Raw genomic sequence first — 25,855 nt, 5'->3', positions numbered from 1 at the left:
CTCTCTCTCTCTCTCTCTGTGACTATCGTAAATAAATAATGAAAGTTTAAAAAAAGAACTCAAAGCTGGGGGATCCCTGGGTGGCTCAGCGGTTTAGTGCCTGCTTTTGGTCCAGGGCATGATCCTGGAGTCCCAGGATCGAGTCCCATGTCAGGCTCCCTGCATGGAGCCTGCTTCTCCCTCTGCCTGTGTCTCTGCTTCTCTCTCTGTCTCTCATGAATAAATAAATAAAATATCTTTAAAAAGAAAATTCAAAACCGTTTTCAGATATCATGTAAGGATTGCTGGAATCTTCTGAAATATTGTGAAGTTATTCTTAATCTGAAGTATTCCTTTCAGTTCTTCTTTGAAGATAATGTTCCAGGGATCTCTGTTTCTCCTTACTGTTCCAATTTCCCAAAGCAGAAAGCTGATCAGAGATTTGAGAAGAGCATCTTATTTCTTGATTTCTAGGTCAGACATATTAATATGGCAAGGTTGGGATTTACTGCTTTTCTCAGCAGCTTTATTGAAAAGCACATTACATTGTATTGGCTGGGAAAGGATGTTTGTTCTGTTCTTTGCGTGTGTGTGTGTGTGTGTGTGTGTATGTGTGTTCTGTTCTTCTAAAAAATGCATCATTGTGCATTTTATTAAAGTCATAGTTAAAGAATTCCTTTTCAGCAGGCCAAAGGTAAGCAACTGTCTGGGGGTAACTTTCTGTTATATCAAGTGTCCTGTTGGAAGTTTAGATTGTGACTGTGAATCATTGCCCTGATGTTCCTGGGGTCAAGGGTTGTATTTTTTTTTTTAAGATTTTATTTATTTATTCATGAGAGACACAGAGAGAAAGAGAGGCAGAGACACAGGCAGAGGGAGAAGCAGGGTCCCGGTGGGGAGCCTGATACGGGACCTGATTCCAGCTACCTCAGGATCACAATCTGAGCCAAAGGTAGATGCTCAATGACTGACCCACCCAGGTGTCCCCAAGGGATATGTTTCAGGTCAACCAGCTGCCTCGTTTTCTCCAGAAAGAGGAGGAATATTGACATCTCACTTATTAGCTTCCTTCTTCAGCATGACCTTGGTTTCCCATTGTTAACCCAGGATAGTATGTTCTCTTTCAATTTGGCAGAAGCAGCACATGGCTGTTGTCTGTCAGCTTTGTTAGATGCTTGCATCCTTTGGAGGCTTGTTTCAGTATTTATCTCCTATATAAAGACCATGGGTTTGAGACCAGCTGACAATGTTCCGTCTCCACGAGATGTCCCAGGGCGCACTCTCTGTCTGGTGTCTTGAGACTGTCTAGAAGGCCAAGGTTCACATGCTCATTAGCTTTGGGACCATGTGACAGTCACTCAGTCTCTGGGGCTTCACTTTCCTCTACCAAAATCAGGAAGAGTCAATACAATATCAAAATGATATTAATATTAATAATAATAGCTGACATTTATTGAGTGTTTTCCAAAAGCCTTAAATGGCTCCTTTCATGTAATCCTCACGATAGCACTAGGAGGCAGGAGCTATTATTACCTCATTTTACAGAGGGGTTGACTGAGCTAGGGAGGGATGGGGTCATTCACTTTTTTAACATCATGTAGCCAGTGAGTGGTGAGCATCTAAGGCCAGATAGAGTCTATTTATCCTCAAAATGTGATCTGTAGACCAGTGGTATCAACAATATCTGGGAACTTGTAAAAAATGCAAGTTTTTGGGCATACTCCAGACCGAATGAACCTGAACCTTTAGATGTGAGGCCCAAGAACCTATTTTGACAATCTCTTCAGGTGATTCTGGTATGCCTTAAAAGTTTAAACACTATCCTAGGACCTGAATTTTCAATCCCTATATTATGATTTTCTGCATTCAGTGAATGTTTCAGAGTGTCTGGAACATTGCTCAATTAACTCTGGTTGGTTATGTGCTTGTCTCATTCCTCCCCCACAGCTCTGTGTACGCCCATCCCTCCTGCAGCTGGGCGCCTTCCCCAGAGAAGCGCCCTTGCCTAGAGAAGAAGTGGTCAAGGACACATGAAAAGTATATTCCTCTCTTGTGGCTGCAGTATCCTTCTTGAGGCTCATGCACTATCAAAGCGAATGTACGTGAGTCTTGCTTCCAGAAACCTTCCTATTTTGCACTTTAAAAAACTGCACACAAACTATTGGAAATTCATTTGACTATGAAAACTTGGTCCTGTTTAATGCATAAACTTAACCTCATTCCTACCAAAGGGACTCTGAAAGACTTTATCAGTTCTGGGAGATTTTGAGGCTTTTAGGTATGTGAATTAGCCAGAGAAACTGCATACTTCTCTTCCTCTTGGAAAAAAGTCAAGTTATGTTTATGACTACCAAGGATAACAGATGCTGTACATACAAAAATTGGATATATGTTGTCAGATTGTTTATGAGCCTTTAAAAGGCTTTAAAAATTCTTCTAGGAAAAAATATGGAATTTTAGTTTTTTTCTATGTAGCCTTCAATTGATCCAAGTCATCATCAAATACCATACTGTCAATACATTTTTTTTTTTCAGAAAGTCTGAATTCCTCCCAGTTAGTTGCAAATAGTGAAGGGTATGAGTGTAAGTTTTGCACTTGCAGAGTGTTAAGAGAAATCTGACTGAGGAAAAGAAAGAAAGTTCTGGCAGGAAAGAGATAAAGTATATTTATGTATATATATATTTAAATTTCTAGAAAGTACTATTAGAAACAATCAGAAAGTATAACGAAGTACAAGAGAAAAATAAAGATCACTCATATTCTCATGACTCAGCACTGTTAGCATTTTAGTACATATATCTTTTTAGACTTCCTTTTTGCATATATGGACATTCATATTAGAGATCTGTATTTTGCCAAAAATTAGATCCTACTTTGTACACTCTTTTTTTTTAAAGAAAAGATTTTATTTATTTATTCATGAGAGACACAGAGGGAGAGGCAGAGAGAGAAGCAGGCTCCTCACAGGGAGCCCGATGGGAAACTCAATCCCGGGATCACACCCTGAGCCCAGGGCAGATGCTCAACCACTGAGCCACCCAGGTGTCCATTACTTTGTACACTCTTTGGTAAGTGTAGTGGTTGGTAAACGTAGTGGATCTCACTTCATAGCAACATATATATGGATGTGTGTAGCTTTCCAGCTGGAAGAGTCACTTGCCTAAGTCTAATGTTGGCTTCCATGTTGTGTCTCCCGAGACATTCTCCAGTGTCACCTATTCAGAATACAGGGAAAAAATTGGGTGGACATGATAGGCCTCATATAGTTGATCACTTCAGATAAAATGACTAATGTGGAAGTCCTGAATCACTCATTCTTTTGCCCATGGCTTGCTTGCTTTCTTATTAATTTCAATAAATTTTACCTTTACTAAAATTTTTACCTTTACTAAGTACTATGCAATGTTGCTTTAGAAAGTTCAACTTTAAGACACATTTCTGTGATTAATAGCTCCCTTCCCTTACCAAAGCAGATATTCCAAAATAAAGTCTGATTTCTTTTGTTCTTTTTTTTTTTTTCCTCAGGGAAATTCTGCCCCAGGGAAAACACTTTTAGGGGGATTCCAGGGATCAAATTCAGGCCATTTGGACCATGTCTTAACTGTTTACTTATTGGGAATACTTAAGGATAAGAACTTTACCGTAAATCTTAAAGGATCTAGATCTAGGTTTTATCCACACATAAATTGGCTTGGGAAAAAAGATAATTGGAATTCAGTGAAACAGGTATTGATGAGCTAGTTGCTAGCAGGGAGCACTATGCTGCCTTTTTTCAAGCTGATTTTTATGGAGAGCTAAAATAAGATATTTCTTTTTTGGTGGTGGGTTTTTCTGCCTTTTAAACAGAAAAGCTTTACAAACACAGTATGCTTTACCAAGAGATATTTACTTGCCATTTCAAAAAGAAGACAATCGGTCTGAATCTGATAATAGGAAGTGGCGGATTCTTTATTTTGGGGAAGTATATTAACCGGAGAACGTATGGTGCTGGAACCATGAAGGAAAGTCACCTCCCTGTGTTCTGCATCACGGCACTCGAGTACTAACACAGTGGTGTGGAGCCTGGAAGAGCGTAAGGACAGACTCTTGAAGGTCACTGAATTGTCCTCAGATGGTCAGAAAGCACTTGTGCAACTTTAAGAATAAATGATTTCTTTTTTCCTTTACAGATCAGAATTCCTCTGCCATTTCTTTCTAGGCAGGTATATATAAAACAATAGCTGTCTAGCGGCTTAATAATTTTCACTTTCTGCTAATCTGAATTATTAACATTTCAAGTCTTCTATTTATCCTCTTCCCAAAGAATAAATGGCATTCTCTATTATTTGTAAAGTTTAAATAAAGACTATAAATTATACATTTAAGACGTAACAAGTAATTTTGGTTTAGCAGCTAGGCCTTAAAAGGAAATTAGAAAACTGAGCCACATATCTACCTTTTACCCTAATTCTGTGCCTACCCAAAGTCAAAACAATCCATTCAGAATAAGCCACACTGGTTACTAGAAGCTTGTGGGTAAAAATAGACATTCAAGAGAACAAAATGTTTTTAGAAATCTGGTTTGATAATTTGTGTAGATGCTCCCTCCTCAGGGAAATGGAGCATGACTTCCCAGTCCTGAAGTATGAGCTGCATCAGTGACTTCCTTCTGAAGAAAGAGGGTGTGGGGAGTAACCCACACCTGGGAAGAAGGCACCTGGGAAACAGTACCCCAGCCAGGTGAGCAGTGTTGACATTAATAGCGATAAGACATGTTGATAGCATTTATCCTTGATATCATGTGATGAGAATGGCACTTTGTGGTCTTCCTCCCCAGAGCCTATAACCCCAGTGTAATCATGAAAAAAACCACCAGAATTCTAGTAGGTGGGCATCCTACAAAATATCTGGCCAGTAGACCTCAAAATAGAGCCATCAAAAAGCAAGGGAAGTTTATGAAACTGCCATAATCAAGAGAAGCCTCAGGAGACATCAAAATTAAATGTAAAGTGATATCCTGATAGGATCCTGCCACAGAAAAATCAAATAAGAACTAAGGAAATAAAGTATGAACTCTAGCTCATACGCTGAGTTAAGTGTGGACTTCAGTTAATAATAAGGTATCAATATTGGTTGATTAGTTATGGCAAATGCATCATTGCTGATTCGAGATGTTAACAATAGGAGAAACTAGGTGTGTGATCTATGGGAGCTCTCTGTACTATCTTTGCAGCCTTTCTATAAATCTAGAACTATTCTAAAATTAAAAAATTATTAAAAAATATAATTTGACAGGGGTGCCTGGGTGGCTTATTTGGTTGAGCTCCGACTCTTGGTTTCAGCTCAGGTGATGATCTCAGGGTCGTGGGATCAAGCCCCTGGTGGGGCTCCATGCTCAGTGTGGAGTCTGATTGAGATTCTCTCCCTCTCTCTCCCTGTTTGTCCCCCTCCCTCTCTCAAATAAATGTATAAAATCTTTTAAAAAATACAAGATTTGACAAAATATTTGTTTTTAAAGATATATTCAATGTAGAAAACCCATGACACTATTGAAAAAGGGAAAAAAGGTTATCCCTGGTAGAGGATATAGAATGGGCAGTGGCCTCAAGTGAGAAAGCCTGTGGTAAATTTGACACTGGGCAGGGCTGGAGCACAGAGCAAAAACATGGGGAGTAGTGAGAGATGATTCTGGACAAGTCAGTTTGGGGCTAATCACGGAGGGTCTTATTTCCACGCTAAGAAGTTTGTCCTTTATAATGGCAGTGCGAGGCCATGGGAGGCTTTTAAGAATGGAAGTGGCATGATCTGGTCTTGTTCTAGAGGCTGACTCATGCCAAAGAAGGAGAATGAATTAGGACTGGAAGGTTAGAAGCAGAAGAAAGAGCCCTCCTGCCCTGCTCAAGACAACTTAGGACAGCAGGAGACTAAAGGCAATGACATGGATGTGGGGGAAAAAAAGTAAATCTTTCTCCAACCGTATGTTACTTACTCATTCAGTAGGCCAACCTACACATCTTGGGCTCTCTGGGTGCAGCCCAAACAGTTGTGCACCACCTGGGAGGCTGTATACAGTGGCTGCCCCACCTAGAGAAAGACTGGGCAGGGGAATCATTTTGCATCCCTTGGACTGAGGGAGAGGGACTGGAGTGCCTTTTAGTGGGAGCGGTCTGCCTCTTTTCTCTAGTCCTGAGCCATTTAGCTGTCCCCAAATTTGTAAATCTCATGCAGCAAAGACAAAGCCCCGAGGCTAATTCCTTCCAGCTCCTTACAAGGAAGTTTAACTTGTCCCTTTGATATTTTCCTTCTTGCAGGGAGGCACTTAGTGTTTCTTCCCTTCCTATTTAGTGCTCTGAGACTGATGAGGCCAATACATACTTCCTCCCTATTACATCCTGGCTAGTAAGTGGTTTTGGCTCCCCTTTCAGATTGGTGTTTGGGACAGTTGGCTGGCTGGGTTGCTTCTTTTTTCTTTTGGTTTTGTTTTGTTTTGTTTTTAATTTCTTTTTATTGGTGTTCAATTTGCCAACATACAACATAACACCCAGTGCTCATCCCATCAAGTGCCCCCCTCAGTGCCCGTCACCCAGTTACCCCAACCCCCCGCTCACCTCCCTTTCCACCACCCCTTGCTCGTTTCCCAGAGTTAGGAGTCTCTCATGTTCTGTCTCCCTCTCTGATATTTCCCACTCATTTTCTCTCCTTTCGCTGGGTTGCTTCTTAATCCAGCCCTAGTCTAATGTGCAAGATAGATAGTAAATAAACCTCATAAATATTTCATTGGAATTAACTTGGCTTTGTGACTTAAATAATAGAATTACCGCCAGCACTCCGGGCAAATCTCTTTACCATTTTTCTCCCAGACCATCCCTGAAGCCTCTGGGGGAATAAACAGCTTATGCCCTGGTGAGACCCCTTAGACACGGCCTGGATGAGGCTAGTGGTGCAGAGTAGCCCACCTGTGATCACCATTCTCTAGCGCACAGCAGAGCAGCAGGGGGCGAAAGCCCTATGAAGCACTGATTTATACCAGCTGCAGATTTGTGTAGAGAAAGGAACTCATTTCTCCAAATAACCAGCTTTTTATTTTATTTATTTATTTATTTATTTATTTATTTATTTATTTATTTATTTTTATAACCAGCTTTTTAAATATAAATGCCTACACACTGCAGCAAGAGGGACAAGAGGCAGGGTGGGAGCTTGGTTGTGGTCCCTGTGAAGTCCTGTACACTGGCTGTATGGGCTCCGAAGTGGAAAGAGTAGATGGGGGCAAGTGGACGTTACCCTTGAATTCTTTTTGGGATGCGCTGATTGGCAATCAGCAGCCTGGTAGGTGAAGTTTGAGCCTACCTACTTGTTTCTGAATAGTTTCCTGGTCTTTCTATGTCCTTTTATAGCTAGCTGCCCTTTCTCCTTTTCCGCCCAATCTTTAGTAGCTAAACCTCAATCCAGATGGATCTGAACACAGGTCACGTCTCGTGTAGTGGGAGTTTAAGCCACCTCTACTTTCCGAAGGGATATTTGCATTTGGCTTCATCTTCATTGGGAAATGTGAAGGTTTATGCCCTGGAAAAAACACTATAGGCATGGGGTAGGAGATAAGAGGGCCTGGGGGCCTGTGTAGGGTGGGGGGGGGGTGGATGGCCTGCCAGGGAAGCTTCACCTTCATACAGAGTAGGAGCTGCACATTCAGCTGTTCCCGCAGAGGCAGAGCAGAAAGCTGGCAGCTTCATGGCTGCAGAAGAGTCAGGGGATGAACCAACCCTAAGCCCCTGGCCTCCTGATGTCATGCTCATCAGTGATGCTGAGGATACAGCAGGTAGGAGATCTTTCTCTGTTGATTGCCTGACTTCATTTTGAACTCCGATTCTCTTACTTGCGAGTTGGGGAGATTGCTTAACCTCCTGGAGCATAAGCTCCCTCATCTGTGAAACGCGGTAACAATAGACACCACCTCGTAGGACCTTTGCTACGAAGGGTGAATGAAATGAGCACGGTGCCTAGCAGGTTGTCAAGCACTCAAGTGAGCTGGTGGCTGTTCTTTTAAAAAGAGAAGCCACATCAAGGCTGTGTGTGCTACTATTTTCCATTCAGTATGAACAAATACTGGTCCTGTTTCCACTGAGAAGAGGGTGGGGATGCATAGGTGGGGGAGAAAACAGGAGAGTTTCAGCAAGCTCGACATGATTGTGTCAGGCAGCTGGTGACACTGATGCAGCTCAGGCAATTGCAGAGATGCTCTGAGTGACACTTCTCCTACTCCCTAAAGGCTTAATGCCGAAATAATGACATGGATGACAGGTTTTCATTTCCCCCCCAATTTTCCTGCCTACATGGTTAATCTAGGGGTGCTATCTGTGCGCCGTATCTGATGAAGAATGTAAGATTCTAACAAAGATGTCTAAAACGTATTAAATTTTTGCATGCAAGGATATTGCATTGCAAATCCATCCAGGGACTCTGACCTAGCAGATAAACAGAAACAAAATCATATCATATATTAGGACTTTAAGAAGCAGCATTCTGGGGCCAATAATTTGAGCTCTCGCTATATTTAGACAAATTCAAATTGCAAAAAAATCACAAGTGACTGTAGTAGTTATTAAACATTAGGATGAGTTATTTAATGGAGAATAAATTCTCGTTTCTCTGATTTGGAAGTGACGTTGCCTGAGCCTGAGGGGTGGATAGCAGGCCAGCCTGAGCTCACTCAGCCCGATGTCATTCGGTGCAGGTTCACGTTCAAATGCTTTTTATTAGCCGTTTCAAATAGGCTCTCAGATTTAACTATGTATTTTTCATCTTATCTCCTTTCTCAGGCAGGATTTACCAATAAGCCGATATTCAGTGTTAATAGATCTACCTTTATTCACGTCTCCTATAATTATGAAAATAATTTGAAGTAATACTACACATTTATGATGTTTACTATGTATCAGGCATGGTGCTAAGCTGTTCGAATGTTTTGCATCATCTAAGCTCTGCGTTTTATATTTAACTTACTCCTTGACGATGCCAGTTGGATATCCCGAGGGCATTTCAAACTTAGCAGGACCAAACAAGACTTAGGATTTGCTCCAGTGACTCTTATATTTTCCATCTTAGTAAATACCACTGGCCACCCAGTTGTGGAAATACATTAGCAGTCATCTTTGATTTTTGTCATTTCACTTGTATTCTGTATCCAATCTCTCAGGCAGTCCTGTTACTTCTATCTCTAACATAAATGTAGAATCTGCCCATTTCTCTCCAAACTCACTCTCACCATCCTAGAACGAGCTCCCGCCACTCTTCACTTTGGTCACTGTGATCCCCTCCTCCCAATTTTCACAGTTGTTCCTTAAATCCATTAAACATAGAGATCAGGCGATTCCCTCCCCAGTGTTTTACTATGAAAACTTTGAAATATACAGCAAAGTTGAAATAATCTGGTAGTGAATGAATATTCATACCTGTTACCTAATTTCTACCATTAACATTTTACTCATACGTATTAGTATGCTAGGGCTGCCATAACAAAATACCACAGAGTGGCTGGCTCAAATAACAAAAATTTATTTTCTCACAGTTTTGGAGACTGAAGACCAAGATGTCACCCAGTTTGGTTTCTTCTGATACCTCTGTCCTTGTCTTGCAGGTGGTCATTTTCTCTGTGGGTCCTCACATGGTTGTTCCTCAGTCTGTGTTATCTGTATCCTCACCTCTTTTTCCTGTGAGGACACCACTCACTGGATTAGGACCCACCCAAATGACCTTATATTCCCTTAATCACCTCTTAAAGCTCCTATCACCAAATAGCATTCCATCCCAAGTACTGGGGCTTAGTACTTCAACATACGAATTTTGAGATGACACACTTCAGCCCATAACACGTATACTTACTACCTTTCTGTCCATCCATCTATCCCCCTATTCATCATGAATCCACCTTAATTTGGATATATTTCAAAGAAATGGCGGATATTAGTACCCTTCCCTGTAAAAACCCTTCAGCATAAATACAACTAATGAGAGTTCAACAACTGGATGGTTTTGTGCTTGTTTTAATGTAAAATTTAACTCCTAAATTACATTTGCTGAGTTATGGCAACTGTTAAACCTAACTCTTACCAAGTACAGAACACTAACTATGCCTTCAGAAAGTCCCCTAATACCTTTCGCAGGCAATCCTTGCCCCCATTCCCACCCCAGAAGAAACCACTGTTCTAGGTTTTTTCCATGATAGATGGGCTTTGCCTGTTGTAGTGTCATGGGAATGGAATCATGTAACATGCATTAGCTGTGTCAGTAATTCATTGTTTTATTGTTGAGTAATAGTCCATTTGTGAATATATTGCAGTGTCTTTATAATTTTCAAATTGATGGATATGTGGACTTTTTCCAGTTTTTGGCTACTATGAATGAAATGGCTATGAGTAATCTTGCATGAGTCTTTTTGTGAACACGTTTTCCTTTGTTTTGAGTGAATACCTAGAAGTAGAATTGCTGGGTAGGTGTATGTTTATTTTTAAAATATGTTTAAAAACAGCGATTTATTTATTTGAGAAGAGAGTGAAAGAGAGAGTGCCCAAGCCGGAAGAAGCAGGCTCTCCTGCTAAGCAGGAAGCCCGATTTGGGGCTTGATCCTAGGACCCTGGGATCATGACTAGAGTTGAAGTCAGATGCTTAACTGACTGAGCCACCCAGGTGCCTCAGAGTGATCTTTTTAAAATGTGTCAAATCATGTCATTTATTTGTTTATAATTTCCCAGTGACTTCCCATTGCACTTAGAAAAAAAATAAAATAAAATCCATGCCCCTCTCCCCCCATCTATAACAACCAGAAAGATCAGATTCCTGTCTCCTTCCTCCCCCAGTCTCCTGCTACTCCAGGAACCATATCATCCACCTGTCTCTCCTGCCAGCCTGTCCCACTCCAGTCTTTTTCTTGCATAAGCCAAGTGTGCTCCAAATTCACATCCTTGCTGTTACCCCAGCCAAAAACTTTATTCTCCTAACCCATTGCCTGGCTGATTCTTGTTCATCCTTCAAGTGCCAGCTTAAATGTCACTTTCCTTGGAGAAAAGTGACGGTTGGAAAGGTTAAGTTAGGAGAGCAATCAATATCACACAGCCTGCAGAGCCAATATGCAAATCTATGCAAATAGGCAACCCGACCCCAGAGCCCTTGCGCTAACCATCTTAAAATACAAGCCCGCCTTCAATTATGTCTTGTGATAGCTTCTTGCCTGTTCTCTTAGCTACCAGTCATCGTCTGTTTCACTTCAGTCTGTTTTATTTTTCTCTTTGCTTTTCCCATTCCCTGAAACTCTTCCTACTAAAGTCACCCATGAACACCTAATTGTCAAAGCTGGTAAGAATAGTTTGCAGGTCCCACCTGACTTTGCCTCTCTGCAGCATCTGACACTCTTGACATGTTACGTTTGGCTTGTATAAGCATATTCTTGCATGGTTTTCTCTTCTGTAGCTCTTGGTCTCTGTTAAGAGCTCGTTGTTCCATTGCTTACTGTTTAGATCTTGGCATTTCAAAGTTCTTCCTCTGGAGTTATTTTTGTTGTGCTCTGCGTATGCTTCTGGGCGACCTCATCTACATCCACGGCTTCCATCACTGCCTACATACTGATTATCTTCTCAGCGAGATTCCCCAGCCCAGATTTCTTTCTGAACTGGAGACCCATAACTTAATTGCCTATTAAACTTCTCTAATTGCATGTCCCAAAGGCTCTGTGTTAGTCTCCAAAGATGGGCCCCAATTAGATACGTTTCTCAGTCTTCAAGCCCGAGGAAGTTCCCTCTCTGAATCTGGTCTGACCCTGTGATCCACCCCTAACTACTAAATGATTTCCAAGGCTAGGTTATTAGAAGTCTTACAGCTTCTGCCTAAGCATCTACAAATGCTTTCTCTTTGGACTCTATCTCTTGTAACCCAGCGATCCTGCTGTGAGAAGCTCAAGTCACACAGAGAGGCCATGTGTAGGTGGAAAAGCCCAGCTGAACTCCTATCCAAAAGCCCTCATCAGCTGCCACCCATGCAAGTGAGCCATTTTGGACAACCAGCCCAACTGAGCCTTCAGAAAGTTGCAGCCCAGCCAACATCTGACAGTAATTATCTGAGAGATTCCAAACAAGAATTACCCAGCTGAACCCACTTGACTCATAGAACCATGAGCAACAATCATAAATTATTATTTTAAACTATTAAGTGTTAAGACGGTTGGTGACATAGCAATAATGACTGGAACAGGCATCTTAGATGCAGTATTCCCAAACGGAACAAAGTGTCTCTCTCTTGAACCAAGTACTTCTCTTGCATTCCCTGTTCTGGTTAATGGTATTGCTTCTACACAAGCCTGAACCTAGAAATCATCCTTCTCTCCTTTCCTTCTGGATCAACTTCCACTCCAAACAGCTTGCCTCCTACTTCTAGAAACTCTAGCATTGAAATAGCCCCTGTGGCTCTCCCTTCCCCTCCCCATTGCCCGGGCCCCTTACCCGTTATCACCTGTACAGTGACATTACTGTCTCAACTGGCCCCTGCTCCCGGGATCCTCTGCAATCCACTCTCTACTCTGTTGTCAGTCATCTTCCTGAAATGTAGATGTGACCTTGGGCACAGAAACTTCCATGGTGCCAGTTGCTCTGAGGATTAAATACAAACTTCAGCAGGCTACACAGACCTTCTCTAACCTGACCATTATCTCTTCACTCTCATTTGCTTCTGATGCTCCCTTGTGACCACTGAGTCCCCTCACATTGACTCCCATTTCCCCTGACTGGCCGTGTTTTCTAATTTCTGGAACTGTGCATGTATCTTTCTGTACACTATCCTTCTGGTGAAGAGCTCAGGCTCTGATTCTTATTGTAGACTCATCACTCTCTAGTTGTGTGATTTTGGCCAACTTACTTGTCTTTCTGTATAGCAGTTGCCACAGCAGAACTACTAGTGGAGATTCTTTTTTTCTTCAAGATTTTATTTATCTATTCATGAGAGACACACAGAGAGAGGCAGAGACACAGGCAGAGGGAGAAGCAGGCTCCCTGTGGGGAGCTCGATGCAGGACTTGATCCCAGGACCCTGGGATCACAACCTGAGCCAAAGGCAGATGCTCAACCACTGAGCCACCCAGGCGCCCACTACTAGTGGAGATTATCCCATGCAGGTTTTGTGAGGATTGAAAAGGTTAATGCCTGTAAAGAACATAGAACAGTGCCTGGCACGCTGTAAACACACCAGTGACTCACACATCAGTAAGCTTTGGCGGGGGCTAGTATTCCTTCCTTCCCTGGAATTCTGTCTCTGGCCACCTGCTCCTCCTCCTGCACCGATCTGCTCAGAAACTCTTATGAGGAGGCCCCATGCCTTGTAGATGCCTTTTTATCATACTTACCACTCTATACCTCAGATGCTTAATTACTAGACAGGAGCTCTGGAACTTACTCCCAGTGCCTGATACACGACAGGGACTTAACGCAGACTTGCTGAGTGAGTGATGGATGATCAAAGGACCCAATGACAGAAACCAGGGCAGAGAATATTCCCAGCTAGCTTGGGGAGATGAGAATTAGGGAAAGAAACAAATGAAAGAGGTTGGGGTTTGATGAAGAACGTTTTTGTGTCCGTGAGGCTCCATTGTGAGATATCGCAGCTCATTATTATTTTCCTTCCTCCCCAAATCAGTGCGAGTTATACAGACACTAATGAAAATTGCATCCTGGGCCATTTGGCTAATCTTGCCTGCCCGCCCCATCACTGGAAAGGGCAACCCTCACCGAGGGGTCACAGGGCCTGCTTCATTTTCTCAGCATGCCCAATGATCCTCATTAATCCCAAAGTATGGGACACCATGCAGCTTTCTTCACCCAGGAAATAGCTAAGACCAGTGGCAATTTGTGCCAAAGAAGCCTGAGGAACGTGCCCTGGAAGCGAAGTGACTTGTTCATATGGCTCAAGGAACTCAAACCCCAGAGCTTCTGCCTAGGATTACTGGGGCTGGAAAAGGGAATAACTTGACTCCGAGATTTAAGACTGTCCTTACCTTAGCAGACAGCATCCTCATTTTGAGGAGGTTTATGAATAAATATGACACTGATGAATATGATCTTCCAGCTCTTCGAGGAAAGGAGTATGTTTGTCCTCTGCATCAGGAAATAAAGTTACTGATTCCTTCTGTCAGGACCCTCTGGTCTTGGTGGCCAGGAGCCCTGGTGTCAGGGGATCCCAGAGCAGAGTGGAATGCTGCTTACTTATAAATGGTGCATTCTTTTTTTAAAATATTTTATTAAAAAAATAAAATATTTTATTTATTTATTTATTTATTTATTTATTTATTTATTTATTCATTCATTCATTCATGAGAGACACAGAGGTAGAGACACAGGCAGAGGGAGGGGCTCTTCACAGGGAGCCTGATGTGGGACTTGATCCCAGGACCCTGGGATCACACCCTGAGCCAAAGGCAGACGCTCACCCGCTGAGCCACCCAGGTGTCCCCGGTGCGTTCTTTGTAGAACATTCCCTCAGGATGACTCCAGTGCACTTAGGGCTGCTGCTCATGCTGTGACTCTCAGAGCAGCTCTTTAGGCCCAACAGCTGCACATGGGGTAGGGTGACCCCGGAGCAGAGGCATGCTGCAGTGTCCATGAAGGGGGGACCAGGGCCTCCCTCAGCAGCTGCAGCTCTTACCATCTTCAAAAGCAATGGCAGGGGTTCCTTCAGAACCGCAGGGGAGGTCCCTTTGTAGGGACTACAAAGAGTCCATGGGATAGAAGAATTTCCACAGCCTAGGAGAAAGTCCCACTATCAAAACAAAACTGTAACATATTTTGTGATGTGTTTTGTTGAAATACGTGGGGCTGTGTTCACTCTGTCTCTCAGCAAACATTTTTCGAGCGCTTAGTGAGTGTGCCGGGTGTACCTCACTGGTAGAAATTACTTCTCTACGTGTATGTCTGCAGCACCTGGTACAGGGCCTGGCTCACTGCAGGCCGCAGGCTGAACGAGACGCTCTTTCCCTCAGCCTGGCCTGAGCAGCGTGTGGCGAGGTGTGGGGATCCGGAGCCCGTCCTCTTTCCTTCCCTGAAGCTAATTATCCTCTCCTAGGACTCACAACTCCTGATTTTGGCCTCCAGTTATCAACTGAGTCGACCAACTCCCGTCAGAGGGCCAGTGACTATTTGGGTTGCCGTGATGCTATGTAGTGGGGATCTTTGTGGCTAAGCTCCTGCAGTTGGAACTTAAGCAAGTAATGCTGGCTTAAAGATCTGGTTGGATAAACATTGCCGCTCCCTTGAAAATTCTGGAAGTTCCAGCTTGGTTGCTGACCTCACTCTGCTGTTTATCTATTTGTTTAGCCCTAGCATTTCTTAAGCCTCCGTTGTCTACAGAATACTGCGCTGGGTTCTGGGAAATACACTGAGCTACGCTCCCTGTCTGTAAGCTGGTCATATTTTAAGTGGGAATGCCATAAATGGCATATTCAAACAGCTTAACCATTATAAACAGAGAAAATAACTTTTATGGGCAACAGCTTGCAACTCCAGACACCGTCTTGCCCAAGTATTTGGCTATGACACTGCCTTTTGTCACAGAGAAGAGAAGGAGGATGTGGGATGATTGTCGAAACATTATGGCATTAATGGTATCTTCTTTTTAGCCTCTGGGCCTTTGTACATACTGGTTCTTCCTTATCTCCCCACCCCACTCTTCTGTTTATCTAACTTAAACTTATTTTATTTATTTAAAAAAGACTTTATTTGAGAGAGAAAGAGAAAGGATGAGTGGGAGGAAGGGCAGAGGGAGAGGGAGAGGGAGAAGATTCCCCGCTCAGTCGGGATCCCGGCTTGAGGCTCAACCCTGGGACCTGGAGATCATGACCTGAGCTGAAGTCAGACACTTCACTAACTGAGCCACCCCGGTGCCCCTTAAACTCATATTTTATTTATTTATTTTTTAAGATTTTATTTATTTATTCATGACACACACACACACACACACACACACACACAGGCAGAGACACAGGCAGAGGGAGAAGCAGACTCCACGCAGGGAGCCCGAAGTGGGACTTGATCCCGGATCCTGGGATCACACCCTGAGCCGAAGGCGGATGCTCAACCGCTGAGCCACCCAGGAGTCCCTAAATTCATATTTTAAATATCAACTGGGATTTAATCATGGGGGCCCTTGGTGATCAGCCTCTACACACATAAACACATGCACATACACATACACAGTTGTGCTAGTTGCCCCTCCTCTGTGGTCCCAATAGCACACTACAGTTCTCCCATCGTAGTAGCATTTATTACAAGGACTTGTGGTTTCCTCTCAACTTCACTCCATACCTCCTCCCACTAGAATGTAAGTTCCGTGATTGTTGGAACCATATCTGTCTTGTTCACCATCATATTTCTAGTGGCTACAAATAGTAGCCCCTCAATAAACAGTTGCTGAATGCATGAATGTATGAATGAATAAATGAATGGCAAAAGCAGCATCGGAGTAAAATCATCTGTTGTTCAATTGCTTTGTGCAATGACTTTCTAGGTATTTTATGGATTTTCACTTCTATGGGCTTATAAAGTTGTTCCATAGATACAGTGTTTATTAAATGCCTCACTTGTAAGACTTAGTGCTTGTCGCAGTCCGAAGGGTTTGGTGCTACTGATAGGAAAATCATAGGCTTGATCCCTGGCTTTGCATCTGGAGCTCTCTGCCCTAAAGTGAGCTGCATCTCGATTAGCCGTGTTCATCCATTATGGTGGGCAAATGGTTCAGAAGTGAGTGACAGACTAGGAGAGAGGATATGAATGACTTAGAACAAACTACGGAAAGAATTCTAGAAACATATGACCCGACAAATTCCTTTCCCACTGGAAAAAAGAAAGAAAGACCAAAATCTGTGGAAAGGATAGGGAATATATTCCAGAAATGCAGCAGAAGTGGATAAAATAACCAGCGATGTTCAATTTGAAGTAAATGAATTTCATTTCAAAGGGCAAAGCAGGGCAATATTTATGATAAATTTTTGTGCCGAAATGTCCTTTCTGAAGGTCACCAAAATAAGTTTTGAATTTAGCTTCCTAAATCCAGTTTTTGCTCTGGGATTTTATTATTTATACAATTCTTGTGGATTTATAAATTAAAGACTTGTAAATTATTAGGAATTTTTTGAGTAAGCAATCCATGCAGAGCTCTGGACTGCATGTTTTCTACCTTCGAGTGTGGTCATCCAGAAAGGATTTCTGCTCTGTAATAAAGACTGGCCGCTTAGAGACGTGGTACTGCCTGCTGTATCTTACACTTAATCTGAATCTTAAAAGATTAAGACGAATCATTTTAAGTGAAATGACCCCAGGCAGAGAACTCAGAAGGTTGGCACACGTTTGCTGTAACCTTCCCAGAGAGCTCTTCACCTCGTTTACATGTTCCTGAGAGGTGCCTTCCGTAAGGTGATGAATGAGCCATCCGGACTCTCAGACCTCCCCCTGCCTCACCACACAGCAATTGTTTTCTCAGAGGCCCCATGCTTCTGGATTACCTTTTAATTACAAACCATATTGTTTGTTGCAGGTAAATAAGAAACAAGCCACCCCTCTGTGAATATGACTCTCTTGTGGTTCTCGATTATTTTTTATGGTGTGAAAAAGACTCTCCTTTTTAACCTAACACGTTTGAACTGGTTGTTCAAATTGACCATAAGTTGGCAATTACTCAACTTGGGTGTAATTTTTGTCAAATGTTTTTATTGTAGTAAAAGATGCATGATATAAAAGTTACTGTCTTAACTGTTTTTAAGTGTACAGTTCAATGGTATTAAATGCATTTATAATATTGTGCAATCATCACCGTCTTCCGAACACTCTTGTTTTGTAAAACTGAAACTGTATACCCATTAACAATCACTGTGTTTTCCTGTCCCCCTAGTCCCTGGCAACTACCATTCTACTTTCTGTCTCTAGGATTTTGACTACTCTGAGTATTTCATATAAGTGGGATCAGACAGTTTCTATCTTTTTGTGACTGGCTTATTTCATTTAGCATAATATCCTCAAGATTCATCTATGTTGAAGCCTGTGTCAGAATTTCCCTCTTTTTTATTCAAGCTGTGAGAACACAGATTTAATAGCAAGTACATCAATAGAAGAGAAAAATGATATTTCTACAAAAAAAATTAACCTTAGCATTTAGGCACTAAAAAGCATTCTTTCTTTCTTTCTTTCTTTCTCTTCTTCTTTCGGGAGGGAGGGGGGCTTTCTTTCGGGCTTTCTCGGCGGCTGGGTCTCTTCGGGGGGGGAGGGAGGGAGGGGGGAGTCTTTCTTTCTTCTTTTTTCTTTCTTTCTTCTTTCTTTCTTTCTTTCTTCTTTCTTTCTTTCTTTTTCTTTCTTTTTCTTTCTTTCTTTCTTTCTTTCTTTCTTCTTTCTTCTTTCTTTCTTTCTTTCTTCTTTCTTTCTTTCTTTCTTTCTTTCTTTCTTTCTTTCTTTCTTTTCTTTCTTTCTTCTTTCTTCTTTCTTTCTTCTTTCTTTCCTTTTTAAATTAAGTTTTTAACTTTAATTCCAGTATATATGGACAATGGAATAATATTCAGCCATTAAAAAGAATGAAATTTGTCATTTGCAACAACGTGGATGGACATAGAGAGTATTATACTAAGTGAGATAAGCCAGAGAAAGAAAAATACCATATCATTTCAGCCATATGTGGAATTTAAGAAACAAAACAAAGAAAAGAGAGAGACAGACAAACCAAGAAACACTCTTTTTTTTATAAAATTTTATTTACATTTTAGTTAATATACAGTATAATATTGGTTTCAGGAGTAAAAGAAATTCTTAACTGTGGAGAATTTCCATCCTTTTTAAGGCTGAATAGTATTCAGTTTTATGTATATTTTGTTTATCTGTCAATAGACATTTGGGTTGCTTCCACATTTTAGCTACTGTGAATAATGCTGCTGTAAACATTGTGTAAAAATAGTACTTTGAGATGCTGCTTTCAATTCTCTTGGGTATGAATTCAGAAGTAGAATTACTGGACCATACGGTAATTCTATTTATAATTTTTTGAGGAACCACCACACTGTTTTCCACAGTGTCTGTACCATTTACATTCCCACCAATAGGGCACAAGGTTTCCAATTACTCTGCGTCCTCACCAACACTTGTGCTGCATTTTGTTCTGTGTTTTACAATAGTCATCCTGATGGCTGGAGGGTGGAATCTCATTGTAGTTTTGTGTGCTCTTACAAAGAATATTGAAGTGAAATGCCTTTATTTACATAATCTCATATTAAGTGTGTGGAGGATTTAGCCTTTTTATTACCAAGGTCAAAATCGTGGTCTATCAGATATTCAAAAAGAAATTGAGGGGCACCTGGGTGGCTCAGTTGGTTAGGTATCTGCCTTCAGTTTAGGTCATGATCCCAGGGTCCTGGTGTGGAGCTCCCCCTCCCCTCCACCTATCGGGCTTCCTGCTAGGTGGGGAATTTCCCTCTTCTTCTACCCCGCCTGCTACTTGTTCTCGTTTTCTCTCCCTCTCTTTCTCAAATAAATAAATAAATAGAATCTTTAAAAAAGTTGAGACTGTCGTCCACTAATATGAGGTCCATCTGCTACCATCAATAGTGGCAGAAACTGTACAATATAGTGTTAAATTCCAAATTAAGGGAGACCTAGGATCAAATCTCACCTCTGCTGCTTATTAGCTGTGTGAACTCTAAGATTCAGTCTCCTTACCTACATAATCAGGATAATAGTATTCCTTATGTGATAAGAGGGATAATCCCATGAGTTAATGAGATTTTCAAGGAGTCAAATCATTTGAGAGTTAATGAGACAACGCCTAAGAAGCATGGCACACATTGAACACTCCATAGATATTATCTGTATCAATGATGAAGATTCTTATTTAAATATGCCCTGCATTCTAAACATGAGAAGCAGCTTTTTGGTTAAAACCAATTCTTGAATGATAACAGGGAAACGGACATAAGGAAAAAAAAACATACAAGAGGAAAGAACAATGTTTCTAATCTTAGAGTTTAGGAGAAAATTCATTCTTCATCATTTGGCAAACAAATCACAGATCTTTCAGAGATGCCAGAGGGAGGCACATTCAGAAAGATTTACAACAGTTTCTCTCAAAGTGAACAAATGTCCTTCATAAAAATTTTTGCTCAGACCAAGTTCACAGGACATATATTAAGAAATAAACTTTTCATTTTGCTTGGGGTCATGCAACAGAGAATCAGTCAATATCCTGGAAAAGCAGACTTGCTAAAAGTAGCTCCTGTTTCTTAAAAATGTTATTTTTCAGCCATCAGAATAATATTGTTATTAAATATCTTTGAGGTTCTACTTTGTGAAGGAAACTGCGCTTAGATATAGGGAATCAAATATGAATATGAGTTAGCCTTGACTTTGAGAGCGTTAAGCAGGAAGACGGAATACACTCATTTAACAAAAGCTATACTAGACATCTAGGGTTTAATATCTGATAGCCCAAGAATGACTAACTAATTCTACCCAGAAAAAGAAGACTTGAACTCTAGCTTTGGCTATTAGTTTTCTTACTAAGTTTGTAACCTGGGAAAATTCCCATAAATTCTTTGAATCTTCAATGTTTGAAAGGCCAGAGATGATATCTCCCCTACCATTCCCATAAGGTTGACGTAAGGCTTAAACGAACTATTTTATAAAAGCACATAATAAATTATAATCCTACTGCAGAGATCCATGATGTAATCATTTTCCTTCCTCTGTTTTCTTGTTAAGTGAGGCTCTAACAAACTTTCTATTTTGTGTGTTTCCTATCTTTGCTTATGAAATAGCTGGAGGTTCTGTCACTGTGTGTATGTATCGTGTGTGCACAATCAACTGGCAACAAGCTGAAACAGTAGAACTCAACACAGACATCTGGACTCCTAAGAAGTAGTCTAACACTTTATGCTGAAGGTAACAATAGGTTGTACCTATTCAGGAAAAAGTTAGTGTCACTCTCAATCTACAGTGGAGGACGCTGAATATTCATTCATGTAGCACTTACTCAATAATAAAAATAATCTGTGAAGAGCTTTTCCTGCACCAGGGACACTGAAAGGATGAGATCAAGAAAAGGCGGGGAGCTCAGTTCTAACACTGACCTTTGCTGGTAACTTCTTGGCATTGAGTAAATCATTCATCTTCCTGTCCTTAATTTCCTCCTCTGTAAACTGAAGGTTGGTTAAGTTGCAAAGTACACAGCTATTATGATGCCTGGAAATACTGAAATAAAGAGACAAAGCCAAAAAAGGAAGGGTATGAAACTCCTTTCCATTTAGGTGTAAAAAGGATGGTGGGTGTCACTCTTGGGAGTTAGGAGTCAGCAGTGGGAAGAACAGTTTATTGATGAGACCAGAGAGATACTCTGCTCTAGATTTTAGAAAATTTTGTTTTATTTTTATTTTTTAAAAGATTTACTTATTTTTTGAGGGGAGAGGGATGGAGAGAAAGAGAGAAAGAGAGAAACAAGCAGGCCCTGTGCTAAGCGGGGAGCCAGACATGAGGCTCAATCCCAGAACTCTGAGATCATGATCTGAGCCAAAGTAGATGCTCAACCAACTGAGGCACCTGGGTGCCCCTAGAATTAGGAACTTTAAAACTAAATTTTGTTGGTAAGCCTAAAAGTAGGTCATGATTCTACACTGGATGATTCGCCACATTTTTTTCATCCTGGATTGTCTACATTTTTGTGTGTATGTGGTTTCTCAGCTTATTGCAAAACACATTAAACAGAAGTGAAAATAATATTTAACTAAAAGTTAAAGAAAAGGAAAATCAATAAAATATTCAATGTGGAAACTGAAATGGGCTAAGGGGTAGTCCTGAGAGGAAGAACATTAATACTCATTGCATTCATATGAATGTCTGCTGGGCCCTGGTGACTTCCATATCTACAAAATAACCTCACTGTAGCCATACAAGGTCGCCGTTGTGTAGATCTGAAAACTGAGGCACGGAGAGAGTAACCAACTGTGGAGGGTATGGAGTTATTTTTCTCTCAAAAACTTTGTCATAGACTGAGCACCTTGCTATATCATTTTATCTTTCCAGAATGATTTCTACATGGAAAGGGGAGAGTCCACTTTCATATATCTGACATGGTGTTAGTATTATCCAAAGATATTATGGGGCACTTGCCTTCAGGTGTAGATGTGTGAAGTTTTCATTGTCGTCCCGGGGGTAAATGTGGCTGGAGCTGGCATTCCACAAAATCTGCCCAGTTAGGAAAACCATGGGAGTTGGGGGTAAGGATCCTCATTTCCATATCATTTGGAAAAATGTTCAGTGAGAGTAGGCTACCCACTTCTCAGAGGCAAATATGGAGCCTCATAGACTCACAGAATTTCAGAGCTGAAAAGAATTTAGGGATTTTGCCTATAGCTCAGTCGGGCAAGGGGAAAGATAGGACAAGAGTTCATTTATCCCCCCACCCCCTACCCCGCCCTCTGTCCTCCTGCATGCAACATTTTCTTGTCTGTGGCACTGGGTGCATGATTAAGCTATTTAGCCAATTCCTGAATTTTTAATTTATTAATCCAGGAAAAGGGCATTTATCATTTGAATCATTTTAGAAACATGTGTGAGACTTAGAGAGGGAAAGATTTCTTCCAGAAGCTCCACTCTAGACTATTTAAGGTAAGCATCCTTGTTTACCTTGGATACTGTACATGCCTTGCTGATCCTGCCCTGAATTCTCCCAGCTGTGATGAACTCAGAAGTACCAGCCCTGAAGGGTCTGCTTGATGGTTCCCATCAAGGATAAAACTGAAAATAGGAAGCCTTTGGTTGCTGACTGTGAGATAATCTTGCTTAAGCAGCCTGCCAAAAGCAGCAGATCATATGAAAAGCCACATGACTAACTAGAAATAATTGGAGCTTAAAAGATGCCAGCGTCGATGAGTAAGATTTCTTTCATCAGAGGATCTAGTTAAAGCAAATTCACCCACTCACAAGTTCTTAAGTGCCATTATCTTTTACCCTGGAACATTTCATTTGCCCCGATGGGGTTTCATTAACACAGAAATATCATCTTTTATTGATGACAACTGTCCATTTATTTCTCAATTCAACACATCTTTAAAACCTACTGTGTGCCAGGTGTCCTGCAAGAGACAAATAATGTTTTTTTCATGCAACTCTTTCTGATTCCTACAGTGTAGTGTTACTTTCTTCTTTTCCGAAACCTAGTAGCTCTTTGTTTGCAAGTCTCCAAATAGATTTATGACATTTTGCATTGTATTATAGCAACTTGAGAACATGTTATCTTACTATTCAGAACTAAGGCAATGGAAGACTGACAATGCTCTACAAATTTTTTGTATGTTCCTTGGCGCTTAAAGAAGTCTTGGAGTAGAATATATTCACAGTGTTGTGGAATGAATGACTAAATATTTGTTGAATTGGGTAGGAGTTTGATGCAGTTTAGGTTAAGTTATGCTGCCTTAAAAAACAACCCCCAGAATTCAGTAATTTACAACACAATAGATTATTTCTCATCTATGTTAAAGTTCACCATGAGTTAGTTATAGCTCAGTTTCCCATCTTTTTCATTCTGGGATCCGGGCAGGAGGAGCAGCCACTAATTGGGATAAGCCTATCTTGTGCAGGGGGACAAGAGAAATGGCAGAAACATGCCAGGGACCAGAATTAGCATATTTAAAGTGCTCAAATTTAATTGGCCAAAGCTAGTCATGCAGGGAAACCTCCCACGAAGGGCAGACACATATAATTCTTCCCCCAGGAAGGCAATGAATACTTGGGAATAATAATATAATCTACCAGAGAAATCCTTATTTTTAAGGTGTTTAAAATACAGTTCCAAAGGAAGCTACACACAAATATCTATAATTTTTTTAAATGAGGTGCAATCAGTATGTTGTAAAGATAGAGGAGAGATTCCTGTTTTTAAAAAATTTAAATTCAATTAGCCAACATACAGTACATCATTAATTTCAGATATAGAGTTCAATAATTTATCAGTTGCATATAACATCCAGTGCTCATCACATCACATGCCTTCTTTAATGCCCATTGCCCACTTACCCCACTCCCCCACCCCCATCTTCCCGCCCCCGCCATCTCCCTTCCAGCAACCCTCTGTTTGTTTCCTATAGTAAAGAGTCTCTCATGGCTGGGCGCCTGAGTAGCTCAGTTGGTTAAGCGTCTGCCTTCTGCTCAGGCTTGATCCCTGGGTCCTGGGATCAAGCCTTGTGTTGGGCTCGATCAGCAGGAGAGTCTGCCCCTGGTTCTCCCTCTGCTTGTGTGCTTCCTCTCTCTCTCTCTCAAATAAATAAGTAAAGTCTTTTTTTTTTTTTAAGTCTTATGGTGTTTCTCTCTCTGATGACTTCCTATTCCGTTTTCCTTCCCTTCCCTCAGATCCTCTGCACTCTTTCTTATATTCCACATATAAGTGAAACCATATGGTAATTGTCTTTCTCTGACTGACTTATTTTGCTCAGCATAATACCCTCTAGTTCTACCCATGTTGATGTAAGCGGTGGTTATTCATCCTTTCTGATGGCTGAGTAGTAGTCCATTGTATATATAAACCACATCTTCTTTATCCATTTATCTGTCAATAGACATCTGGCTCTTTCCACAGCTTGGCTATAGTGGACATTGCTGCTATGAACATTGGGGTGAGGTGCCCCTTTGGATCACTACATCTGTATCTTTGGGGTAAATACCTAGTAGTGTAATTACTGGGTCTCAGGAAGTTTAAAATAGAGAGATTTCTTTTGACTGGGTTTAGTCATAAAAAACTTAACAGAGGATGTATCCTTTGGTTTGGGCATAAATAAAGTAAGATTTTATGAGAAGGAAATGGGGAGAAAGTGATCTGGGTGCACATAAGAGTATTAAAAAAGATGTACTCAGGAAAAAAGTGAAAAGTCCACTTCTCGTAAAGGGTAAGGTGCAACACAGAGAAATAATAGTGTCTTCAATTCCAGACTAAGGAATTTAGAGTCTGTTTAGCAGGAAATGATAAACCATAGGAGGTTTTGGAAGCTAATTGAGGAAAGGATTGAAGAGAAGCTAAAGACATTTATGGGGCTACTTGAAGAGTCCAGGGAGGAGATACTAAAGGGAGAACCAGAGCAGTGATGAACATGACAGAAAATGAATAGGCAATCTGCAAAGGACATCAACAAAACTGGAAAGCTCATCTGTTTGGAGAACAGAGGGGACACACAGAGCGAGAAGCTGAAGATGATTAGACAGTGGTGGTATCATACCATGATATTGGTATTATTCAAATGAAATTAGAAAAATGAGAAAGAGAATTGACTTTTAGAATGGGAATATGATGTTTTATTTTAGTTACGCTGAATTTGAGGAATTTCAGATGGAAATGTTATTAAACATATGGATCCATGGGAATAGAATTTAGGCTTGTGGATGTAATTGAAGATGTAGACTGTGGGGCCCCTTAAAGAGGTGACAGCTGAAGTAATGAATGCAGATGCAAATCTCATAGGGGAAGAGTGACTGAAAGACAGAGCCTTGGGGACTCTACATTTGCAGAGTACGGGAAGAAGATAAGCCTGTGGGGGAGACCGAGGATCACTGATAGAAGGAGAGGAGGGAAGAACAGAATAGTGTAGGATCAACTCAAATGAGGCAGAGGACAGTCTGAGGAGGAGGGAAAGGTCAACAGGGTCAAACACTTTAGAGAGTGGCAGGAGGAAGAGAGTGTGGAAAGTGCACTGAGCTCAGAGGAGATCGTTGGTGATACTAAACAACTTCAGTATAGGATGAAGATGTTCTTTTGACATATTTGGTGATAAAAATTACAGAGATGGAACGATGGTGGGGTAGTTGGAAGTGGTGAAATCAAGAGTATGGTGAGTGGGCTAACATCTAA

General features: G+C 41.2%; 1 protein-coding gene across 3 annotated transcripts in view; it reads left to right on the top strand.

Moving 5' to 3' along the window:
* Window positions 1-25,855, top strand: part of CDC14A (cell division cycle 14A) — a 292,061-nt gene that overhangs the window by 247,047 nt on the left and 19,159 nt on the right. The window contains exons 16-18 of one of the 3 annotated variants that reach the window (XR_005361146.1): window positions 1,927-2,077; window positions 4,573-4,699; window positions 20,781-20,904. The gene's annotated coding sequence lies outside the window, so the exon portion shown is untranslated. The remainder of the gene's footprint in view (window positions 1-1,926; window positions 2,078-4,572; window positions 4,700-20,780; window positions 20,905-25,855) is intronic. The other 2 variants (XR_005361148.1, XR_005361147.1) reach the window with 2 other exon arrangements.

This window comes from Canis lupus, chromosome 6 (assembly GCF_011100685.1).
Source record: "Canis lupus familiaris isolate Mischka breed German Shepherd chromosome 6, alternate assembly UU_Cfam_GSD_1.0, whole genome shotgun sequence".
Classification (NCBI taxonomy): domain Eukaryota; kingdom Metazoa; phylum Chordata; class Mammalia; order Carnivora; family Canidae; genus Canis; species Canis lupus.
Note: the sequence above shows the minus strand (reverse complement) of the source record. Positions and strands in the feature narration are given on the sequence as shown.